This window comes from Corvus hawaiiensis, chromosome 8 (assembly GCF_020740725.1).
Source record: "Corvus hawaiiensis isolate bCorHaw1 chromosome 8, bCorHaw1.pri.cur, whole genome shotgun sequence".
NCBI lineage: Eukaryota > Metazoa > Chordata > Aves > Passeriformes > Corvidae > Corvus > Corvus hawaiiensis.
Window position 1 is genome coordinate 28,275,590 of NC_063220.1, and position 20,765 is coordinate 28,296,354.

The 20,765-nt window shown below is 40.7% G+C and overlaps 1 protein-coding gene across 2 annotated transcripts in view; it reads right to left on the bottom strand.

The window, feature by feature from the left end:
* Positions 1-20,765, bottom strand: part of BMPR1A (bone morphogenetic protein receptor type 1A) — a 75,319-nt gene that overhangs the window by 28,400 nt on the left and 26,154 nt on the right. For both annotated transcript variants that reach the window (XR_007205233.1, XM_048311952.1), the window contains exon 2: positions 8,663-8,784. The gene's annotated coding sequence lies outside the window, so the exon portion shown is untranslated. The remainder of the gene's footprint in view (positions 1-8,662; positions 8,785-20,765) is intronic.

A 20,765-nucleotide genomic window follows, 5' to 3' on the forward strand; every position in this document is an offset into this window, starting at 1 on the left:
ACAGCCTGTATTTTTGGTGACGAGCTTTCATCAATAACAAAGCAAGCTGGACAAACCGCTGCTTTCTCCCTGTGTCAGTGACACAGGTTTCTCCCAGAAGAGGAGCGAGGGACAGGAACCAAGGCACCTCCCCGCCATCCTCAGGCCGGCCCGCGGCTCCGGCTCCCGGCGCGCTTCCCAGTCCGACCACTTCGCCCACAGGAGGGTGGTGTAAGCTCATTTCCCAGTAGGGGCACGTTGCTAAAGCCTACCTCTCTCACGCACAACATTTAGAAAATGTGGTTGCTATTTAAAGGACACATCACTTGAATTTTAATTTTTGGTACAAAGGAGAAAACAGCAGCAACAAAGCCGAGACAACTCAATACGGGGTCTGAGGGTTGCTTTCTTTCACATGGAAAAAAAACAAGACTACTTCTCTCCCTCTTCCCCTCGCCTCTTCCAGGCTTAACTCTTGTTTTCTAGGTAGTAAGGTTTTTCCAAGTGCGCTGGCCAGCCGCCAGCTCCATAAAGCGAGCGGGAGGCGCTCCCCCCGCGGCCCCTCCCGGCAGCCCAAGGCGCCCGGCCTGACATGCTTTTCAAGGCGTGCTAGACTGCAGCGCAGACTTTCTGGCTCCACTTCCATTGTTTGCACGGCTGCTTTGCTCCTTATCCAGAGCCTGGATTAGCATAAGAATACTGTCTTCCCCCTCTGCAAGCCAGCTCCCCTCTAGAAGACCTCCACCCCTTAAGAATAAACATAGGGTTGGGTTTCTTTTTTTTTTTTTTTTTTTTTTAAATTTTTCTCTTTAAATCCCCTTTTTCTATTCAGGACTTGTAGAAAACAATAAAATAAATAAAACGCTAAACAAGCGAGGCTGACAAGGCTCAGAAAGGCCCGATTGCATAGATTAGTAATTACCAAGGTCAAAAGAGTCAACCTGATAATGCGCAGAGCCCTCACTCCTCACACTCATGTTGTGGACATGAAAGTTATTAATGGATATGCTTTCCATACAGAGCTGAAAATAAATAAATTTAGGAAGGAGCAACAGAAAGGAGCTTTTAAGTCCCCCTTCCTTTTAATTTACACCTGGAAGATGGAGTTTCAAATTACTGAAAACAGACAGGAAACAACATTTATGAAGACAACTCTGCCAAAAATACAAACAAACCCCTCCAAACTGCAAGTGGTGATGCCTTACACAGGGGAATCTGCCTACTGACACATCTGCAAACTCTTTCCCTCTGGTATGCGACAAAGGGACTATGGTGTCCCTTTTGGAGCAAGTGACATGTGATCTAGTATTAAAAAAGGCTGACAGAAGAGCATTTCACAAGAAGCGAACTGCTTGCCCTCAAAACACTTCAAACTGTCAACATGGGCATATTTTTTTGTTCTGCTACACAGAAGGTAACAGCTGTCCAAGTGAATTCATACGTTGTTTCATGAACAAGATAAAAACATACTTGCAAATATTACTTCATAAGCAAGCAACGTAATTTTTAAATCATCAAATTCAGCACTCCCCACTGCAATGCGTGAGAGATGAGCTTTCTTTGACAGCATTTGCTCGATACATACAAACAGCAGAGACAAGACTGGCAAGTTAAACATCATGAAGATTTGCTAATACAAAACGCTGCTTGGCAAGGTAAGCCTTAATCCTCATTTTCCTCACCTGCTTCCCATGCCCACAGAGGCACTGTACTCTGCTGAGAGGAGAAACTCCCTGTCTAGCTGTTCCCACAAATCACTGTAAATAACACACAGATATCCTCAAAGGAGTGGTCTCCACCAGTCTTCCAAAGAGGCATTTTAATAGCTGGATAGGACAAATAAATGAAATAGTAGGTGCTGCTCCTTTATGGTCCTCTAAGACTGCTGTGGCAGGGGAAGTTTTATTTTAAGTGTTCTTACTACAGAAACAAAAAGTTTGTTCTTTGTTTAAGTTATATTACCCTTATAACTTAAAATTTCAACCTCTCTTTTTCTTTGGAATTTTAATGAATAGTTGACTAGCTTTTGTCATCTGCAAGCCGTCACTTCACCCTAGAGCGTTGGGATATTTTCAGGACATTACAAGGTCCAGGCACAAAACATGAGGAGGTTACTACCTTCACAGCAAGAGCAAAAGAGCTGAGCAAGTATTATCAGTGGCAAGTTTAGAACAGCCTAAACTAGAATCATTCATTATCTTACATAGAACCTGCAAAGTGTTCAGATATTCTTCGTATCAGAGTGATAAATGCTTATGTGTAAAGCATGACATGCTCACCTACGGAGTTATCTCACAGATAATGGATATACTGAACTAAATTGCTATATTAAGAAAGTGCTTACACAGGACAAATAATGTAAAATTAATTATATGCTGCATTCAGCATCTATTTTCATCTGTAACATTTAATTTCAATGTGACATATATGAGAAAGTATTATTGCTCTGGGAAAAATTTCCAGGACTCTACATTGTATGTGTCTGAGTGTTATCTTACCCTGTTAGTGTTCTGCAAGTCTTGCTGAGATGAAAACAGATTTTAATGCAAACTTAAGTTAAACTCTAAGGGCACTGTAGATCTGCTTAGTTAACTACAGAAACAACATGGCATGCACATGCACACACACAACTACTCCTCTTAAGTTTGAACAATGTACTTTCATCAAATGTAGCTTCAAAGACATTGCCAAATCCAAACACAGTAACCTTTCAATAGGTAGACAGAAACAGAGTTCAAAGGTAATGTTTACTTCAACAGTTATAATCCTCTGTTTCCCTGCACTGAAGTGCTAAAGCAATACTGTTAATTTTTTTTTCCACACAAAATTTAAAAACAAACATAAGCTTTCTGGTCATGAGATTAATGAGATTAAAAATCTCCCATTCACATTCAAGCAACTATACCAGTTCTTCTCTCAGTGCAAAAAGGTTATTTTAAACACACTACAAAACATTTTTCAACAACTGTTGCACTGTAGAACTCAGCATAGCAGAACATCAACATGTAGAGTAGAAGCTTGATTTGGTTCGGTTTTAGATTAAATGAAATTCACATTCGACTAATAAAATCTGTAAATTTTTTTTATTCAAATTTTTGCTTTTCTCTCCATACTGTAAGAAAGCAACTGGACTAAGACCTAAAGAAACTAAAAAGGTATAGAGATTATATGATATATTCCTTCCATGAATTTCACTTGGTTTCCTACATTTCTCTTTGACCATCATGGTGTACAACTTAAATTGCCCATACTCAGTATTACAGGAATGACTCGGACACTGTTTTTTACTGCAAACATTTCCCCCCACTCTCCCATCATCCTTAAACTTGAAGGTTATCTCCTCTGATGTCTCAACAGTTCCTTAAGCTAAAAATCTTAAAAGTAAAATTATCTTCCTCCTAAGTCATCTCTTCATTAACTTTGGCAATTCAATTATTCCCCAGTCATTCAAGATCACATCCTGAAAACTCTCTCATTCTGCCTTTTCTTATGTTACTTCTGTCAAGGCTGTTACTCCATCTAGGGGTGATTTATTCCTTCCAGATCTTCACTATCAAAACCTTTCTTTCAGGATTCTTTAGCTTACAGGAATCACCTCTAATAGGATGGAATTAAGGCTGATTCAAATTAAATCTGTGAAGGAAAAACTGAGGTTACAGGAAAACCACAGATTCCATAATGGGAAGCAATTTTTGTTGCTAGTTAAAGAGAATTCAGAATTATTTCTGGCAGAGAGAAAGGGAACAAAAAAGACATCATTATTGAACCTTCTCTATCAAGCACTATGTAGTATCTTGTAATCCTCTACCACATCCTAAGTATTTTTCCATTTCCCTTTTTCCTCTGAGATTTTTCACACGGTTAAGAACTGTACTGAAACCAAACCAGCGGATGAAAGACTGCAGTAATCTACTGGGTCTGTGTGCCCAGGTTTTGGTAGCAGGGGGCTAAAGGGGTGGCTTCTGTGAGAAGCTGCCAGAAGCTTCCCCCCGTGGTCCAGCCAATGCCAGCTGGCTCCAGGATGGATCTGCTGCCGGCCAAGGCCGAGCCCATCAGGAATGACAATAATGCCTCTGAGATAACATATTCAAGAATGAAAAAAAAGTTATTGCACAGATGTTCCTGTGGCCAGGGAAGAGAGGAGTGAGAACATGTCAGAGAAACAACCCTGCAGACACCAAGGTCAGTGCAGGAGGAGGGGCAGGAGGTGCTCCAGGAGCCAGAGCAGATTCCCCTGCAGCCCCTGGTGTGGCCATGGTGAGGCAGCTGTGCCCCTGCAGCCCATGGAGGTCCCACGGGGATGCAGGGATCCACCTGCAGCCCATGGAGGAGCCCACGCCAGAGCAGGTGGATGCCTGAGAGGAGTCTGTGAACCCACCAGAAACCTGTGCTGGAGCAGGGTCCTGGCAGGGACCTACACACTGCACATTTCCTGGTAGGACTTGAGACCCTCTGGGGGGCCCCCATCGGAGCAGCCTGTGCCTGAAGGACTGCACCCCACGGAAGAGTGACCCACCCTGCAGCAGTCTGTGGAGCAGGGAAAGAACTCTCCTCCCTGAGCAGCAGCAGCAGGAATGTGTTATGAACTGACCACAAGCCCCATTCCCCATCTCCCTGCACTGCTGGGGAAGGGAGGTAGGGCCCAGGAAGGAGGGAGGAGTGGGAAGAAGGTGTTTTTAAGATTTTGCTTCTTATTATCCTGCTCTGATTTTGTTAGTAAGACATTCAATTATTATCCCCAAATTGAGTCTGTTTTGCCCATGATGGCAATCAGTGAGTGATCTCTCCTGGTCCTTATCAACCCATGGAGAGGGGAGTGATAGAGTGGCTTTGGTGGGTGCCTGTGCAAATTTTAAAGACCAATAGAGCAAACTTTTTTCCCCCTTCCCCATTAAAAAAGTCTTATTAATTCAGAGATTGGTGATATCACCAAACATGAAATTTACTGAGGGGAGGGGAAACCAAGTAGATTGCGAGTGTACATCTCCAAATTCCAAAACAACTCAAAGTGCACAGAACTTTAAGACACCTGTATAAATATCCCTCTTCTCATACACTGCCATCTCAAAGACTTCAGGGACTCTCCTCTGCACAGGCAGACCCCTTATCACTTCACTTTCATCCCACTGAAAGCATAGGACTGAACTGTTTCTGTAAAAAACTTTCACGTGCTTTACCTGCCAACTGAAACAAATAATTGGTTTTCAAACACCAGCAACTTGAATGAGCATGTTTGAACAGGAACAGGAATTTCAGATCTTAGAACAACAAAATGTGCTTGGAGCATGGTGAAGTGTAGCCATTTGGGAACCCCTCTGCACATCCTCATTATGGAAATTCTCCTAACAGATGTGTCTACTGACCCCTCTAGCATTACCAGATTCAGATTTTTACTCAAGATCCTGAAATTCCTGTACTGTGCTGTAAACTCAAAACACACAAATTTTAAGGACATGATAAAAATATCCTTTCTTTACATAGACTTGGCTATGGCACACAGTCAATTTTTTTAAAGGACAGTGCCTATATCTGGTTTAGAAATAAGAAAATCAGCATGTTTCTATCACAGTGTCTTTATAAACATTAAGGATATTATATAAAGACCCTTATCTAAATCAGTCTTAGATTTTGGTAAGCTAACAAGTAACTGCTTATTATTTTAATAATTAGTATTTTAAAACACATTTGAAATGGACCCCTAGATTTATTTTAATTCAATTCTGTATCAACTGCAATACTTCAGAAACACTTCACCTAACATCTCATGAAACTTACTGTACCTTCACAACCTTAGAACCTCCGGGGAAGGACATTCTTGACTTTTCAACCTAGTTTAGAGGAACTTACTCCATAACTGACTACTTAGGACTGCTTCAAAATAGTACCATCAGAAACAAACATTTATCTGCTTCATTTTGGCTCAAGGGAAAAAAAAGGAAAGAAAACAATTCTTGAAAGCAAAATTAATCCCTCTATTAATGTTTCATTGAAACCCACATTTTACCATTCCTAATCTAAACGCTAAATAGAAAAGTAAGCAAAAAAGGAAATCTGGTGTGTTTTTAATTACATATTCATGTTACAATAATCTGGTTGTTAGGAAAATACATTCCTATCAATACAAACATCTTCAGACTGTACTGCAAACGCATTCCTTGAATGCTTTTCTCACTGTAAGATCTTAAATTGTTCTCTGTCCTACCCCAGAAAATTCCCATCCTCAGATACAGAAATAACATACAAAATTTAGCTTCCTTTTCCTACACAGGAACTTGTCTAGATTTCTTTCAAATCCGTTGCCCATGACACTTTCAACAGGAGCTTCTGAGCCAAACAAAGCCAACATAAAAATGAAGGGATTCTCAGCAGCTTACTCTGACCTTGCTGAGCCTGAGAGTCTTGGCTAGCAACAGGAAGGCTCTTGTTTTGTGTGGTCTGAGATCAAGATGGTGAGACTACTGGAACAACATGGGGTAAGCCAGGGGCAACAGGAGTAAGGAAAGTCCTGTTAGGAGGACAGCGCAGAAGAGAGCAGCTCCAGAGTGGAACCACTGGCACTTCCTGTTTTCATCAACTGATTCACAAGATGACACGGACTTCTGTTTACTCCACTCCTGGAAAATGCTTTGAGCACACTGACCTGCATTTCCCATTTGCGGTTTGAGCCTCAAGTGGTTCAGCCTGTTTGTTACGGAATTAACTCCTAGCAAATAGTTTGCCACCAAGGAAATTCAATGGCAGCTAACCCAACCTTACCAAATAATTGTTTCCTAACAGAACAGAGAGGATCTTAGGCAGTCTTGATGATTAATAAGAAAATCACTGCAGGAATACCATCTCATCACTGGCACCCTTCATTCTGAAGCACTTGGTATCTATTTCTGGCTGCTGAATGAACAAGCTCCATCAGAACAGAAGATGGTCCTACCACTACTGGTTTGGAGGACACAAAGATGACAACTCTAGGGACAGTAGAAGCTGAAAAGCAGGAAATTATTCCTAAACTATCAACAAAAGTTATTGGTTCAGTGGTTGTATGTTAGAGGTCTTCAATGTCCTCCTAACTCATGCCTTGCTGCAGGCAAGCCAAACTAAGGGAGTATTTGACATTTTAATGGGTGGTGCTGAGAAGTCATCCAAGTCCAGTTTTCAACATCCCAAAGAAAACAAAGTAATCATACAACCAAAATCTTTCTATTAAATGAAGACACAACACTATATGGGACACCAGTTGAAGAAGGGAATTGAGCACACATAACCCTACTGATGACGTGTAATATACTAATCTGAATTTCTCCAGTTGCATTGCACTAGAAATGCCTGCATAAATTCACAGGTGTATTAAATTTAAATTAAATTAAAAGACAGACCTATTTACCCTAATAAATAAGATGTAAGAAAATTTTACAGTGTATCACAAAATAGAGCAGAATTAGCAAAAGTACAATGAAGGGTTGTATTACAGAGATTCCATATTAAAGAAAGATAAAATAAACCATCTTGAGAACTGTCAGACATTTGATACTCTTCATGGAACCCTAAATTGGAAGGAACAACCAAAGAAATTTAATCCCAATTTCTCTCTGTAAACCAACGAGGAACTAACAAATAAACCGTCAGTTTTAGATGCAAACAAAAGACACCTTTAGTATACAATAAATATTTAAAACTAAAACACTCATTTTTACTGGTTCTTGTGGATGTCCGAACTCATAAATGGGCTCAAAGACATACCTGAAAGCAGGTCAGGCAATGAAATACAATACTGCTGATATCTCACTCAGGAAGCACATAAAATGTCTGATCAACACCTGGGCAATATACCCTGTTTCACATCTGGTATTTATAGTATTTCCCTCTTTTGGCCTTCATGATCAAATTTTTTCTTTTGTCTTTTTCCCTTGCTATTGAAATTCAGGTATAAAAGGTATGAAAACAAGAGGCAGTACATAGGAGCAGGAATAATTAGCACAAGGACTTGCTTTTATTTGGTTCTGATAAGCACCGCTCTTCTTGCTTGTGTGCTTGTTGACTCAGAAGCCCATAATCCCTAGTAAACAAAGAACAAACTGTGTGAAGATAGAGGAATTTTGTGGTGGAGTGGTGTTGCCATTTCATTTTTTGCTGGATCAGCTATTTACATACAGGGAAAGCATAAAACAACCTCTCTCCCTCAACTGCTGCTAATACTACTCCTCTTTAAGAGACTATAAGGCAGAAAAAGTAACTTGTGAAGGTGGTTGGGTGTGTGTGTTTTGTGTTTCTCTTTTTAAAACAGTATTGTGTCCAGAATTTTCAGCCCAACTACTTATGCTGATGCCCTGCCACTTGATACTGTATAAAGCTTTTGCCCAGTCATATCAGCAAAATAATAAACTAAACTAATAATCAACTAAAGCATTAGTAAGCAGATTCTACCAAATAAAATTTGTCTGGTACCGTAACTTTTTCCAATGTGCCTTTGTACAACAGATGTCTCTGTAGTTGATGCTGATTTGTCTTTTGTCATAACTGAAACACGGACAGAGATTGGATCAAACAGCTGTTTCAGTATGGTATTAAAGACTGTCACTAGCATAAAAAAACATGGCTCAGAAATTTTTTCTAAGATATGGTGGCTGCTTATCATACACTTTTTATCCCTGAAATACTTGAAATAAAATTTTGCAAGCATTAACCTTACCTCCAAATTAGGAAACTGAATGAAACTGTATTGTACTTCAAGCTTCCTCCAGACTGTTTTCATCTGTACTTCCACTTCATTAGTTCAAAGGTGGTATTATAGAAATGCATATTTCTGTTGATCTGCAAAACACAAAGAGGATTTGATTAAAGAGATAGCTGAAGAAACTGTGTTGATGGCTTATGGTCTAGAATATGAACTGTACACTGCAGATACTTGCATCTGGAATTACAGAAACCAGAAGGAAACTTCTTAAGAGTCATGCATATCCAATAGCTGCACACTTGCAGCATATTTGTAAAACACTGACACAAAAAAGAATTTAAAAATAATTTTATTTTATCATTAATTGCTCATATGAAAAATGAACCAACAAAAACATTTCTATCCTTTAGTTTAAATACACGTTTGTTTTAGATGAATGATGTCAGGCAGGAAGGGTGTTAAAAATCTCTGTTGAGACTTTTCCTAGGAAAATAAGCCTTTCTCATCTCTCCTCCTAACTCTTGGATTCTCCTGGTCTATACCAGCCAGATTTGCAAGCCTCCAGACACCAAGTTTCCGATTTTATTTTTCCTTTTAAAAAAGTCAGACTAGAGAATCACAGAATCAGCTGGGTTGGAAAATACCTTTGAGATCAAAAAGTCCAACCTATGACCTAACACCACCTTGTCAACTAGACCCATGGCACTGAGTGTCACATCCAGTCTTTTCTTAAACACTTCCAGGCATGGTAACTCCACCACCTCTATGGGCAGCACATTCCAATGCCCAATCACCTCTTCTGTGAAGAACTTCTTCCTAATGTCCAAAGAAAAGGACACACTGCTGGTGACACCAATGGAAAACACAAGCCATGCACAATTCAATCTTTATTATAAAACACCAGAGAATCTGTAAGACTGCAGCTCCACACCAAAAATCCACTGGTGTCACCCAGAAACTGCAATATACGGAGAAATAATCAATCGGTTTATTGTAGCTGTGCACAGACATGATTCCTCCCGGGAAGAAACAAGCAAGCCAAGAATTTGGACAAAGGTACTGGCAGTAGGATTTGATTTTTGGTTTGTGTTTTTGAACTGCTGTACATCCCAGCACCAGAGGAAAGCCTGGCAAAGGCTCTTACCCATTTTTCTTAAGGATTGTGAGCAAGCCTGATCTGTGTCAAATCCCAGCATTGTCAGATGCATTGTGGATAGCTAAGATGGGCTTATCAGCTTTGTTAGATCGATTCCACAGTGAGCAGATGCCACCTATCGCCAACTTTTCCCATTTTATCAGTGTCACAATTTTTGAACATTTCCATCATCTGAAGCTTTTAAGAAGATCCTACAAGAATTTTATCATTTAGAAGTCCCAGTCTTATGACTGCGATACCCTTAAAAATCACACAAAGGATTAAATACCACCATTCCAGCTGTACTGTTAAAAAACATACAACCACTCATACAGTGTAGAGATGTAATGACTTTTGAATACCAAGGCCAACAGGATGGGAGCAAACAGAGAAACCATGTGCATGATTTCCAGCAGAGAAGGAGTTTCAGCATCCACTCTTCTTCTCTTTTCCTTCTTAAGCACCACAAAGACCTTTACCATTGCCAGAAGGTCAGAATACTTCTGTCTCCATGTCCATTTATAAGCATTGCTCCTCACACACTGAGGTTTAATCGTCTTGGTAATAAATAATAAATTTGTTCTAAATGGTAACCCAAAACCATCCAGAATATCAGATAGCACCAATTCTTAAAGACAACTGTCTCCTCTGAGCAGACAGGCTGACACTTGACTTATTTCTTCCATGGTAAAACTGAGAAAACATTCTAGCTGTGCAATAGTGTTTGTAGAGATTATTTTTGCTTTTTAAAGTAAAGAATCTGTAAAATATATCCGTCTCTTCTCCTCTCTCTAACCAAGGACCTTGAGTTCATCTTCTGGTGGACTCTGGACAAAAGAACAACAGAAAAAAGTTGGTATGCTTTCTGTTTTTACTCCACCTCCAATCTCCCTGTATCTAGTATCTGATTTATATAAAGTCCACTTTGTATTATTTTGAGAGGTTGCTTTACAAGAGTAAAGACATTTCTGAACAATGCTCAGGGCTTTTTTTTTTTGTTTTTAAAACCATGTCCTCCTAATATTTTTCCAAACTCCCAAACTGATGAAGTAGCAGTGCAATTCCGTAAGTATTCACTGCCTTTCCTGATTCCAATCCCATGTATCAGATATCCAAGCTGTCTTACTAAACAACTTTATTTTGGTGAACTTCCTGATCTGCCTGACTCTAGGTATGTCTGTATTAGCATTTAATTCAAATCAGGACTGCACTTTTGAAGTCCATCTCCCAAACAACCCTACTTTCCTTGCTTCGCTTTACATTGCAAAGCAGTCATCAAGTAAATGAACCAGATTTCTTTTGAATAAAATTAGATCACAGAATGAACTTCAGGTGTACATTGTACATGCTTCAACCACCAAGAGGAATTCAGCCACAGAATTGGACCAGGACCAGCCTGAAATAAAACTCTCACCACCTGTACAGCACGGATGCCAGGTTGTCAGCACCTGACAGATCTGATCTTATTACACCACACTACCTGGTAATGTGGACACAGACTCCTTTATGACTTACTGAATTTTTGTGTCAGTTCCAGATTAATCTCTCCTGTTTCTAAAAGGAAAACTACAAAACCTCTGTCAGAGATGGGACAGAAGTTAATGATAATTATTCAATTATGGGAGTGACCTCACTGTGTTACTACTTCTTCCACTTCTTCATCAGCATGAAATGCTACTTGAGAACATACTCAATTTTATAAAAATCATTTTACTTAAATATTTGTTTTTATATAGTTATCCAAACTGCTTAATTATTAATAGATAAGTTTTTCAAAATGTTTAGTGCCATTCTTGATGGCATCTTCCAGAGAAGTGCTACCAAGTACAAAATAAAACAAGTGAATAAATTATTCGCACAACTCTACCTTCACTTTATTAGAATTTGCTAAACTACAGCAACTATAAGAGACACAACTTCAAAAGTACAGAGCCTCACAGTGCTTGTCACTAGTTACATATTAAATCCAGATTAATCTACAAATTGTTCTAAGTGCCAAGATTAAATTTGAGATCTTCATGTACTATTAACTGAAAAATATCAGCACTCAAGCAGTGAAAAGACAGATTTGAATTACTTGAACACACTAGCTACCTAGATAACCCAGAAAACTGTAGATTTTCTGCCACTAGCAGGTCCCAGGGAACAGTCAGAATATTTAAACTGAGTTGATTTAAACCTCATTCAGAAGTGGGGGTGGTTCCCGTCCTAGCACAGAGTGCAGGCAGCAGCAGCTATGAGCAGGACCAACAGACCGCAGGGACTCGCAGTGGCAGAACTCAAGTCAGTCTGACTTGCCTTGAGGAGCAAACTTACTCAGCCTGTGGATTGCTTTTTCCTTGTCTTACTACTTACCTCCAGTTACTGCTTCCCTTCTGAATAGTTCCAGTTTCTTCAGTTCCAGGGCCACATCCAACTCATTCCCTCACCTGTCTTTTCTTTTGATGCCAAAAACTTTCCTGGCACTTGAATTTCCCTGCACTCTGTTCATTCCCACTTTGCTCCAACTGCCTCACCCGTTTTCAATTAATTACTTTATTCATCTTAAATTATCTCTCTTCTTGAAGGAGCCTGCTACTTGCTAAATACAGCGTGTATTTAAGGAACATAAGTTTGTAAAGTAATTTAAAGTAACAAAATGAATTAAACTAATTCAAGTGCAATTAAGTACATGACCATACAAGGACTCATTGATACAGACAGGGTTAAATACTTGACCATTCACTCCAGCTTCCAGTTACTTCTTTCCTGCTCTTTCACTTTCTCCAGCCATCCACATGGCACTTCTGCAGGGTGGCCATTCAGGTAAGCACACCTTCATTTCAATTCATGAAACAGAACTTGTTTTGGAGTTTCTGTAAATTCAGATCATGGCACAGACGTGGGCTTGGGTGATATCAGACCCACAGTTTATCAGCAAAAAAACCCAAAGGGCAATACCACTCAGCATCTGAGACTTGGGGAGGAACAGAGGGGAAAAGGAGAAAAGCATGTGGTACTCGCAACATGTCTCTGTGTGCAGTGTCAGAGTTCACGGCCAGCTGACGGCTCTGGTAACCAGAGATGGGAGAGGTTTCAGAAGCAGAATTATTCCTTTTCAGGTAAACTACAGTCCTAAACAACAGGCTTTTTGTTAGAAATCTATGCACAATGAAAATACACTGCAGATCCATATGGCAGCCTGGAAGATGCTTCAGTTAACAATCTCATGACTGCCACTACAAAATACAGCCAGAATTGCTGTAATCTATTGCTTTTACAGGACTACTACTGCTGTGAAATAAGAGTTTAATTGCAAAGGGAAAGAAGCCATACAAAATTTTCAAATTTTACTCCATAGTTCATGTCCAAAGATAGGAATTTATTAAGGAAACCCTTTTCAACAAATACACATGTGAGATAAAACCCCACAGCATGCTGGGAAAAGCAATCATCATACTACCCGTGGCAGATTTGGGGTTTGCTGGTTTTGTCTTTCAAACAGTGAAGGTATATGAGCAAGAACATCTCATTGAACAAACAGCCCTTCCAAATACAATGAGACCAGTTTATGAAATAAAATAAATTGGCTGAACAAACACATCACTTTCCAGTCCCTGAACACCAAAACTTCCAGGTAGCAAGAGGGAAAGTAAGAACCTGAGATATGATCCAAGCACATTTATTTGATCTTTGAGGCAAGGTAGCTCAAAATTGCTTAAAATCATTTAAGAAAAAATATACCTCCATTAAAGCTAATTTTTAAAATTAATTTTATACCTAGATTCCCTTGAGTTTTAATTAAAAATCATTAAGTTATTCTTGCAAGGTATTAAAAATGCCAGGAATTATACAACATTCAAGCACTTCATGTCTTACAGTTCTTCGCATCTGTGTAACAGTGGTTTGGCCTTCCTATATACCTGGTCAAAACCCTCAGATTAGTCCAGGAAACCAGTGACCTTTCCATCATTTCCAGGTTGTTCTTGGAAAGCCTAGATTTTGTTGTTTTGTTGACTACCGCATGGAACCTTGGTGGCAAAAAGAATTCTTAGTAATTTGTGAGAACTTCAGAAATACTACCATGAAGCAATTTGAAGGAAACAAAATATCACACAGAACAGAAATAATACAGATTGAAACATCAACTAGTCCATTTCAGTACTAAAATAACCTGGCTGGTTGGTTGTGTAGGCAGGTAGAGTAATGAATGAGTGCTGCTGCCACTAATGGAAACAACTCTTGATTGACCTTCCATTTCCAGTCTGACAGAAAATATAGGACAAATCTGTACAATTCAAAAACCCCTAAAAACCTACAACTGCTTTTAAGTCAGGTCATCCTCTTTTTTGAGGGAGAAGTTGTTCTCTATCAGAGCCATACAACTTCCTTTTTCCCACTCTGATTTTCGTCTCATGAAGCTAAATCAAGGCCTAGCACAGCAATAATTTTTTTTGCAGAACAGAGACAGCTCCTCTTGTCCAACTCAAGAGGTATCAGAGGACTCCTCACATCATTTGCCCCCTTTTCATAGGAGGGGAGAATCTGTGCCCTAGAACAACCTGGAATTTCTTCTGAGGCCTTACAACCATGCAAGCAGACACAGAACAGGTAGCATCTGAAGGACCAATACACTGTTCAGCAGCGAAGCAAGCACTCTCCCTGCCCTTGCTACGCTTTTTTTTCCCCATCATTTTCAGTGCCTGCTGTGATAGAAGACAAAATGGTCGGCATGATCAAGCTCCTGGAACATCATTGCCCCTGGGCATATCTAGAAGTATGAGAGCACAAATAAATTCCTGAGTAAGGTGGGACTGTGCAGTATCAGACAGAAAAAAAAGCATTTTCCATAATGACACAAATCTGCATAAATTACAATACACCATAGTCTCCACAGCATTTAGTGACACAAAGAATTCATTATTGGGGCCATAACAATCCAGGCACATGGCTCATTCTGCCTCATCAGTAGTGCCAGGTAATTCCACCAAGTTTTTACTTTGCCCTAGGAGATGTAATTGCCCATACTAGAAGAGTTTAAGCCTCCTGATTTCTTAGAGGATATCTTCAGTATTTTATTTTGGCATGCCTGACTACACCATCTGTCGTCATCTGAAGGACTCCACAGCCTGCTGTGCTGTGAGAGCCGGCTCTCTGCTCCCAGGGATGCCTTAGAATTCCTCTGAGCCTTCTTAAATGTTACTCACCAGTGAGCCAGCAGAAGCTGAAAAATCAGCTCAGTCTCCAAACTTTGGAGGTAAAAAGGAATCTGACAACAGTTTGCTGTTAAAAGAAAAGCAGTTACCCTCAAAAGGAGACCCATCAGCCTGCAGCACTGGTGACAAATCAAAGCCACCAGTTCATTCCGTGTGGAGAGGTGAAGTCAGAATTTGACTTGTCAAGTTTTGTCAAGTAACAATTAGGCAGAAGCCTTTGCTGAGCAACTCCTTCTTTCATCACATCCCACAGCTCTCCAAGTATACAAAACAATTTCTCCAACAAATATCTTTGCTTTTCAAGAGAGATGTAAAACTCAACTGCTTTAGCTCAACTTTGGAGGTACCCGGCCCAAAGCTCCTCCACCTGCAATCTCAGCCTCCTCTTGGGATACTGATGACAGAGTGGCCCCACAATGAACAGCCCTCTGCTGTGTCAGACATCCCTGAAAACATAAGGTTGCTTGTGATTTCATAAGTCTTCCTGAGTTGCAAAAAAATGTATCAAAAAACCCCAAACCCAGGCTCCATACTGTTCAGTCATCAGGCAAATTCCCTGTCAGCCTTCCCAGCAAGCTTCAGATGGTCACTGGGCCACACTTGCCACCTGGCTAATAGGGTGCCTCACGTCGATGGAAGCAACAATTAAATTCGATCACTTGGCACACAGACTCCGAGGCGCGCATTCTTATCATAATACTGATCCTGGGAATGTTGCCCAGACTGCAATTTCTCTCTGACAAAAGAGCCAGTGAAATTCAGCTTCTGCCTGTCCCACAGGACATATTAGACCACATTCTGATAGGTGATCCTCTTCTCCCTCCCCCTAAGATTCCTGCAAAAGGTCAAGTATTTCTTCTATCTGTCTGTTTTACAGAGTAATTCAAATGGTGAGAAACATTTTCAGGAACACTTTGATTTTTAAAAAAAATTAATTCTGTTACAACTTTAAAATCCCATGGTCTTATGCTCTATCATAATACTATAGAGCAAACAATGTCAGAACTATACTAACGTTCTATCACGTTGCCTTATACATCTGTGTATGTAGGATTGATATTTACGTTCTTAAATTTAAATTTTACATTAAATTTTTAAAAATTTTTAAATAGCGTGGTGGATTGACTCAGACCAGATGCCAGGTGCCCAAAGTCACTGTCACTGCCCTCCTCAGCTAAACAGGGAGAAGAAATATAACAAAAGGCTTGTGGGCTGAGATAAGGACAGGGAGAGATCACTCACTGATTAGTGTCACAGGCAAAACAGACTGAACTTGGGAAATCAGTTTATTGTATTACCAATCAAATTGAAGTAGAATAACAAGAAATAAAACCAAATCTTAAAAACACCTTCCTTCCATCCCTCCCCTCTTTTTGGGCTCAACTTTTACTCCCAAAATCATTACCTCCTCTTCTCCCTGCAAGTGGCACAGCAGGACAGGGAATGGGGATAGCGATCAGGTCCTCACACATTATCTCAGCTGATCCTTCCTCCTCAGGGGAAGGACTCCTCAAACTCTTCCACTGCTCCAGCACAGGATTCCTCCCTCAGGAAACAGTTCCCCCATGAACTTAACCATTGTGACTCCTTCCCACAGGCTGCAGTTCTGCATGAATTGCTCCAGTGTAGGTCCCTTCCAAGGCACGCAGTCCTTTAGGAGAAGGCTACTCCAGCACAGGTTCCTTCCACAGCATCACAAGTCCTGCCAGCAAACCTGCTCCAGCATGAGCTCCTCCCTCCATGGGGTCACAACCTCCTTTGGGCATATACCTGCTCCAGCGTGGGGTTCTCCATGGGCTGCAGGTGGAACTCTGCTCCATTGTGGACCTCCATGGGCTGCAGAGGCACAGCTGCATCACCATGGGCCGGCCGCATGGGTATCTGCTCTGGCACTTGGAGCACCTCCTACCCCTCCTTCTCCACTGACCATGGGGTGTGCAGAGTTCTCTTTCTTTCTCTGACATATTCTCACTCCTCTCTCCAGGTGCAGTTGCTACTGCACAGTAACTTCTTCTCTCACTTACATGTGTTATCCCAGAGGCACTTGCACTGTCAGTGATGGGCTGAGGCTTGGCCAGCAGTGGGTCCATCCTAGATCTGGCTGGCACTGGCTCCATTTGACAGGGGGGAAGTTTCTGGCAGCTTCTCACAGAAGTCATCCCTGTAGCCCCCCTGCAACAAAAACCTTACCATGCAAACCAAATACACATAGACACACAAAATCATATTAAACACAGGCTGCAGGCTGGCTAACTTCTGACAAGAAACACAGGTCACAGAAACACATAGCTGGGAATGAGAAAACCTTTCCAACGAGATCACTGTCTTCAGCAAAGCACTAAGTCAGAGCCATCAGCTCAACAGCTCTGAACACATGGAAGCATGACAGATTCTTTAGGGAAATCAGGAGACGCCTCAAACACCACCCCCATCACAATAAGGTTAAAGGCCTTCACCATGAGCAGACCTAACAAGTACGTAAGTTTTCCTACTGAAAAATGTGTGGATTACACCCTAACATTCAAGAGTAAAATAACTCTCCTGGGGGAACCTTTGGAGCCCACATTACGTCCAGCCTCCTGCTTTCTTTAAATCACTAATTATATCACATAGCAAAACAGAAAGGCATATAAAAATATTTCAAATTATTCTAGACAACTTCAGAACTCATTTGGACGAAGTGTAGTATCTAAAATTTAGATATTTGGGTATTTTCACAGATTCCCTTGGTTAAAACTTCAAAAAGTCATAACCCCATAGTCTTCTAATGCACAATGCTACACATGGTTATCTACAGGAATGTTCTGGCTTTCCACAATTAACTGAAGCTCCAGAAACAACTGTCAGTCTTTGCCAGAGAAGATACACAACTAAATGTTTTACCCTTTTTTGTAATTCAGTGGTAAAAAAATCCCCACCTTTCTGTATATAAAGTGAAAGAATGCTTTATAGTCCAGATGACCATACGAAATTACCTTGGTAGCCTGTGATTGTATCTCATCTTAAGCAGATTGAGCTTTCCTTCATCCATTTACAGGTGCTGTAAACTTTTCCTGATACAGTAAGACCAATTCATTCTTCAGACAACTGAGTATTATCCCCAGAAAACACAAGTCATCTTTTTTTTGCAGAAGTGGTTACACACAAGAAAGCTGTAATTATGCAATCAACTCTTTTAGTAAGATGTTTGTACTAGGGACTTGTTGGTGCATACTTGGTCTCTGAAATTTCTTCAAACATTGTTATTTCAGAAAAAAACCTGGAAATTAGAAACATGGAATACCCTGAGTTGGACGAGACCCACAAGAATCACTGAAGTTCAGCTCCTGCATAGGACCACCCCAAGAGTCACACCATGTGCCAAAGGGCATTGCCCAAACGCTTCTTGAACTCAGCCAGCCTTGCTGCTGTGACCACTGCCCTGGAGAGCCTATTCCAGTGCCGGACCTGGAAGGGTGACCTTCTGGGTGAAGAACCTTTTCCTGATATCCAGCCTCAACCTCCCCTGGCACAGCTCCAGGCCATTCCCTCAGCTCCTGTCACTGTCACCACAGAGCAGAGATCAGTGCCTGCCCCTCCTCTTCCCCTCACGAGGAAGTTGTACTGCAATGAGGTCTCCCCCTCAGTCTCCTCTTCTCCAGGCTGAACAAATCAAGGGACCTCAGCCTCTCCTCACATGGCTTCCCCTCAAGGTCCTTCACCATCCTCATGGCCTCCTTTGGACACTCTTTAATAGCTTTAGATCTTTCTTGTATTGTGGTGCCCAAAACTGCACACAGGACTCAAGGCAAAGGCTGCACCAGTGCAGAGCAGAGAGGGACAATACCATTCCTTGACCAGTCAGTGATCGTGTGCCTAAAGCACGCTTAGAAGAAATATCTCAAGTAATAAAACAAGCTGGATATTTGCTAAAGTATCCTTCACTCATCGGGATTTTAGAAGACATGACCATAAAATAATTTCCATTACTACCATTTGCATGATGATACAGCACTTGATTTGCAAGTCTAAACTCAGGCCACCATGGCCTCAACATCTGCCCCAGATGAGATGAACAGGTTGGAGTAAGGCAATGCTGCCTCACGTAGCAAATAATACACAAGGGTAATTCAGTGTAGACACTAAGGTGCTCAAAAATCCTCAACCATTTCAGCTATTAAGTCTACCAATTATTCATTCTGAATACTGGAATGTTATACTGCCTGTAGTTCTTCGGTCACCAAATAATGGATGCTTTCAACTGGACCTAAGATTTCTAAAACACTACATCCAGAATAGACCTGAAGGGCACAAACACAGGGCAGGAAAACTCATCACCAAGTTCCTGGACATGCTGTACAGTTCTCTAATATCTAATCTGGCCTCTTACATTTCCTATCGATTTATATATTTGGAAGCAATGGTAAAGAATTCATCTCATCTCAAATTCTCTTCTTCAAATGCACAGAAGTACTGGCATCCTCATCAAGGATTTGAAAGAAAACTAAGCTGCCTTTTTTCCCCCCTTAGCAAAGCCATACTAAAAAAAACCCATTGTGCTAAAAAGTGGTGACAGGCCACTTGCAGAGAACAATAAAGATCTCTTCTGGTTAACTGCCTGGGAACAGGTTCATTTTGTATAGCAACACCACCTTCTACCAACAAACACTGAAGGAGACTGGCTGTATCCAGGAAAAAAAAAAAAACAAACCTTGAAAAACAATAGCTAAATTAAATCCATGGCTTCTTCAGCCAGGGAGAGGTTTTTGTCAAAGCTCTAAAGCTGACAGAGGTGTGCTACCATTTGCTTAAGCCTGCTGAGAACTGCAACACACCCTGCACTCTGCACACACCTCCAACTGCTCTGACAATGCTGACGTGAGCTAACAAACCTGACAGCTGCTCTCCTCCAGACACATCTCAATACGTTATTTTGGAAGTTAGGGCATCATCTCACAAGTTGTGGATGAACAGGGTGTTCCCAAGAGGGACCTGATCAGTACAAGTGATCGTTCACTGCTGTGCCTGCTAAAGACGTCACTTTTTACAGAGATAAGCACAAAGCCTACAGAAGAAAGGGAAAAGAGGAGAAAGGAGGCATAATTTGATTTTTAGCCAATTAAGCACTCTTGGGGTTGGAGAAGACTCCTAAGACAACCACAGTTCTAATACATTCTTTATAGCAAAATACACACCAAGTGAGAAGTTATTTTATTCTTGGTATGTAGAGAAAGTAATTTAGACTTCACTGTGCTCCAGAGTGGCATGAAAAATAATATGAAAGCTTTTCCATCAACATTGAGAGACACCATCAGAAAAATATGAGCAAACATTAGTGATAGTTATTGTTCAATCATGTTTTTGAAAAATTCATGTTTATTTTAGTTCTGGAAAGCTTGTCCTGCTGCAAGAAACTTAAGATACTTGACATTGTTGCTTTAATATGACTTCTAACAAAAAAACCCAACCAACCAAAAAAAACTCAAACAAAAACCAAAACCCTCTGACTCTAGCAGCTTTTTCTACTTACTGAAGGCACAAGAGCCAGCAGCTGACATTTGAATCTCATCTAAATTCAAACAGGAAATACATTTTAAGGACTTATCAATTGCAGACTGATTCACTCTTGATGCAGTGGATTCTCCATTCTGAGAAGACTTCTAAAATGCACAGCTTAGGACCACTTACGGCATACTGAGCTAGGAATTTATGTTGTTTCCTTTTCCCCTGAAGTCCATGGACAGAGAACAATCCCAAGCAGCATTCCTCAAACCTGAATACAACATCAACACTGCTCAGCCCAACCAAG